This window comes from Etheostoma spectabile, chromosome 10, assembly GCF_008692095.1.
Source record: "Etheostoma spectabile isolate EspeVRDwgs_2016 chromosome 10, UIUC_Espe_1.0, whole genome shotgun sequence".
NCBI lineage: Eukaryota > Metazoa > Chordata > Actinopteri > Perciformes > Percidae > Etheostoma > Etheostoma spectabile.
The window spans coordinates 9,271,385-9,276,562 of NC_045742.1; the positions used below are offsets into that span (position 1 = coordinate 9,271,385).

The 5,178-nt window shown below is 38.3% G+C and overlaps 1 protein-coding gene and 1 long non-coding RNA gene across 7 annotated transcripts in view; one reads left to right on the top strand and one right to left on the bottom strand.

The window, feature by feature from the left end:
- fam13b (family with sequence similarity 13 member B) overlaps positions 1–5,178 on the top strand; it is a 70,010-nt gene that overhangs the window by 9,881 nt on the left and 54,951 nt on the right. Inside the window, exon 1 of one of the 6 annotated variants that reach the window (XM_032528148.1) lies at positions 1,005–1,019. The exons of the other annotated variants lie outside the window; for them this stretch is intronic. The gene's annotated coding sequence lies outside the window, so the exon portion shown is untranslated. Of the gene's footprint in view, positions 1–1,004; positions 1,020–5,178 lie in introns of those variants that run through there. 6 annotated transcript variants of the gene reach the window in all.
- Positions 1–5,178, bottom strand: part of LOC116696901 (uncharacterized) — a 13,506-nt gene that overhangs the window by 7,842 nt on the left and 486 nt on the right. Inside the window, exon 2 of the long non-coding RNA XR_004333855.1 lies at positions 472–474. This is a non-coding gene — a long non-coding RNA (uncharacterized LOC116696901). The remainder of the gene's footprint in view (positions 1–471; positions 475–5,178) is intronic.

Here is a 5,178-nt window from a genome sequence, read left to right on the forward strand (position 1 = left end):
TGGCTCGCGACCCCCCTGTGGGTCCCGACCCTCACTTTGGGACCCTCACTGGTCTATAGAATATAAGAAAACACAAAAAAAATGCCATTTTAAAAATCGTAAGTAAAAGACTTCATATTGCTATTCTTGTCTGACTGGCCGTCCAAAAGCCAAACATATTCAATTTACTGACATAGAAAACAAAGAAAAGCAGGAAATTAATCCCTACCTTTTGAAAACCAGGATACAGAAGATGTTTAAGATTTTTGCTTGAAAAATAAGTTGACTAATTTTTGATTAAATTGAAATCATTTTTAAAACGGTTGTCAATTTTTCTGTAAAACAACTGATTATTTCAGCTCTTCATCAAATATGGTAGTCTGGATTGCACATGGAACAAGCTTTTGCTCTGTTTATCCTCTAGGGCAGGCATGTTCATCAGATCCTCAGGCTTCAAACGAAATCCACTTGAAGAAAAATCAAAAGAAGCACTAGCTCTATATGAGTGCAGTCAATGTACCACTACACAGTAGGATATATAAAATATAGTATATAAAAATAGTAGTGTATAGTAGTAAAATAAGTATCTAAATACAAGTAAATAAATATCTCATTAGTTTTGTTTGACCTTTCCTATATCTTAATAATAATAAGCTTCTGCTGGTTTGGTCAGAGTTGGAGATAACAAGGCCTGAAAAAGCCTATATCCCCTTAAGATAGTGCTTATTAATTTATCAGTGACAGGGCTTGCCTGGGAGGAGCAGCTAAACTAGTCTAGGTCAGTGAGCGGCTGCTCTTGATTCAAGGGCAAGCACTGGCTTTACCGCCTCAATGTTCTCCTGCTCTGCCACACTTTTTTCCCCTGTCACTTCCTTTCTCCCTGCTGCTTTCTATCCTCTTATCTTCCTCTGCCATTCTCTTTCTGATACTATTTTATTCAGCGTAAAATATGCTAAAAAATGCTGCCTCTCCTCTAATTTTTCCTTTCATCCTTCTACAGCCACACCCCCCAGCCTGACTTGACCTGCTGCTATCTGCCTGTAAGACACAGAACTGTGATTTCAAAACTGTAAGCAAATGCTGACCCACTGTATCCTATGAAGGCTGGAGGGTATCAAAAGTAAAACTTAAAGTTGTGTGCTCAAATTAATAATTCATTGAGTACTAATTAGTAGCTTGTTTTCTTGTGGAAACAGTACAGATAGACAAGCAAATAGACACCGCAAGTAAACTGGAATAGCAACAAACAAAAGGTGGATTGTGTGCACATCCAACCCGGGTTGTGTGCAGGACAAAATGCAGCAAAAATGTTTTTTGTTTTTTTTGTTCACATGGATGTTTTCAAGGTCAATACATTGCATCACTAAATACTTCAGGGAGCTTGACAATTTATGTATGCACAACATCTCCTGCGTCTTAAGTAAACTGAAGCATGGGTAGATAGTTAGACAGACGGGTAAGTGTTGACAGCCAGACAAAGAGGCAGATTAAGGGATAGCACATGTTAAATTATGTACTCATCTTTCCAATTCATTAGACTGGTTTGGTAGAGTTCAGAATATTCAAATTACCCTTGTCTTTACCTGCTTACTGCGTTGTCATGATTCTGAGTCGGATTATTCATATTACCTGAAAAGGCTGCGGTTACACCCTGGTCACATGACAAGCAAGAGTAAAACAGTCTGCGGAGGAAGTTGCTGCAAACAGTCCTGTATTGTGCAAAACATGCCTTTCTAATGTTGCTCCCTCACGGGGCAACACCACTAACCTGTATAACCGGTGTAAGATTCGGTGTAAAAACCCACCACAAAGCCATTCACAATAGTTGCATGGCTAAAAAGGCCAAACACCAGGGTGTCAACTGTCAAGCAAGCAAAATGCCACCCAACAGGGATCACTGACCTCCTAACTCCATATGAACATACTTGAGTAACAGAACATGTAAATTACTCTAGCAGTAAAATGTATTGCAAAAGAAAGGATGCACCTCAGTACTGGAACCAAGCCTCGGCTGACGGCTTTGATAAATACACCGGATAAGAGGTACGGCATGCCCTCTGCACATATTTTACTAACGTTACACAAAATATGTAAACAGAGAGTTTATTGACTTTAATATAAAGGTTTACACCAGGCTTACTTGCCATTGCTTTATGTTGTCATGGCAATTATTACATGTCACTGTATTACAAGGCTTGACGTTCAACAATGTGTTTGTCTTTGTTAAATATTACAGCAGATAATGAGCTTAAAAAATAATCACATTTTAAATTGCAATCCCAATATTGGTGAAAACAAATCACAGACTATTTTCCAAAATCATTTAGCCCTACTGTAAATCCAGTAAGCCTCAGTAAAAATATCATATCACATTTGGCTTGAAACATGACCTTTGTTTCCAACTAGATTGTTAAGCATGATACATAATAATTTAGTAATAATAATACTGGTTGCTTGACTTGTACCATGTTTTCTCCAGAGCGAGCATTAGATGGTACAAAAGAATACAAGTCAGGATCCGAAAGCTTTTGGAGAAACTGCGTGGGATATCACCCTGCAAGTGCTTCATTGCATGAATAAGACTGACGTCTGAATGCTGACCTACACATTTTTGCAGATCAATCTACATTATGGATGCTTATGAAAAAGATGTGATTAAGAGCCTTAAATTCATAGTTTGAAAAAAGATAAAAAGGAGTAGAGTACTTTAGGAAATAGGTAATGCTACATATAATGAGGTAAACATATTATTGGCCATTATGTTAAAAGAGCCACTTAACCTTACTATCCTGATAATATTGGATATACATTATGTATTTAGTCTTACTGCCACAAGACAAGCTGTAGGTCTCAGTGTCGATGGCTGACAGCTTAAAAAGGACACAAGCAGTTGTTATAGGTGTTTCTTTAGGGCTTGTTAGGTGTGTGTTGTGTACTCTTTGTGTGCTGCTTGCAACACTTCAGATAAGCATAAAAAGAATCTCATATTAAGCAGGTTATTAATATACTTCCTGTTGCTCAGCTTCTTACAGTTAAACATCCTGGCTGACTAACTGATCTAATGCTAGCTGAACATTATTTAACATCCCTCCCATAAGGTTTCAAAATAAATGCTCGTAGAATGGCATCAAAAGTGTTTCATATGTCAAAGAAAAACTTAAACCATATCGGCCTGAATATAAGATAACCTTTCTTTTTCAACAATTGTTTTTAGAAAAAGTCTTTTTCCGGACACAACATACTAGTCTTGTTGGGCTTAGACTTATCATCCTTTTTTTCTCATAAAATTGGAACTTTTAATTCTTCCATTTGAGCGGAATGGGAATCCCACATTTGTGCAGCTTGTCGCTCAGTCACATACTCACTCTCTCAGGCTCTTGGAAGCAATCAAAACATTACATTAGCAGTTAGAATGTTCCGACTTTGTTTTAAGCTCCTCATTATTCGTGATAGTGGCTGCTACCCAGATGAGTAGATTCAGCCCACGATTTGTTTCTGAACTTGGTTTTTGCTCGTCATGAATGTAGCTCAAAATTCTAATTTTTTCCATGCTCATTCGTGGCAGCAAAACATGAAACTCTTTGTTTAGGGATGATTTACTCAAAGGGACACACAATTAATGGACTTGAAGACACCCATTAACGTAGCAACAATAAGGCTACAAACAAGTCATACCAACCCAAATAATATCTGATGTTGTGAATACGTAATTGTCTCGTCCTTGAATATAATACAACACCATAATTTGTATTTGGGTCAATATATTTATTAGGAACTTGTTTATCTTGGCAGGTTTAAATTTGGGACAGGGACACAGTGTTTCATTGTATTTGCAACATGACGTCATGACTTTGTGTAAACATACACACCCACTGTCTTAAGCCAAGACAGTGTTATCTGTACGCATTTTGAGCTATCTGCGTGTATGTCTACGCTGTATACAGCATACATAAACATACACGGCATTTGGCGTGTTATTGCAAGAAGAAAGCAACGGTTGAGTTTAGGAAACGTGTCACGTGGGACACAATCCTCGGTCTCCTGGGTGAAAGTCCTGTGTTTTACCCATTCACCAACCCAACCAACCTCTCAGATTTTCGTCCTTTCATAATACTATCTACGTCGTAAATTCACACTCAATCGCCATGTAATATAAGTCGATGGAGGCCAAACGGCGTTGATAAACATGCTAAAAAGCGAGTACGTGTCTTGATAACATGCCAATAAAGGCTTGCAAATTGGCATGTCATACATACTCCATTTCATCGGCTCAGTCTGCTATTTGTGACATAGCTGATAAGAATCTCAGTCACATGTAGTGATTGGTTGAAAAGTATCTGTTTCCGTATCTGTTTGTCTCTTTGCAGATACAATCCACACTAAGACCTCTATGCACCATGTTTGTTTTTAAGGTGTGTACTTGTTTTGATGTGACTGGTTAAACCGGTGCGTACAAGAAAGTTATCCGTTGGGTCAGGGTCATAGGATGTACTGTATATGTGAAGAATGAACCCAGTAACTCAACACAGTAGACAAATACAGATGTACCAGACATTTGTTTCTTCTTCAGGCCAAAGGTAGGGGATCAGTGGAAGGGTTTTTTCTGCTCGTTTTAAGATTTGAAGTTAAGAAACTCAACAGACTTACTAGTCAAGAGATCGGTTTGGTTGTGAGTAAAAAATGTATCTCTTTGGGTTTACATTTTTGTAACTTAATATAGATGGGATAGACTTTGATACACTATTTTTTAAAGATTCTTTTTGGGGGGATTTTAGGCCTTTAATTGACAGGACAGCTGAAGACTTGAAAGGGGAGAAAGAGGGGAATGACATGCAGCAAAGGTCCTCAGGTCGGAGTCAAACCTGGCCCTGCTGTGTTCGAGAAGTAAACCTCTATATATGGGCGCCCGCTCTACCAACTGAGCTATCTGGGTGCCCATTGATAAACTATTTTTAGCTATGTTTTGCCCCTGGGGGATTGTAGGCTGACGCAGAAATCGGATGGATCTTAACTTCTGAAGAGGATTCCTGCTGTCCGACCTTTCTCTCTGTCATGTTCTTCTTCCCTGGTTTTAGTTGACCATGACATTTTGGCTGGTGATGATAAAGTATGTAGGGTTTGACTGCTGAATTTTTTATTTTTATTTTGGGGGGTTTTCACAACATGATGCACCTTTTTGTAAATATTTAATCTCTTTTT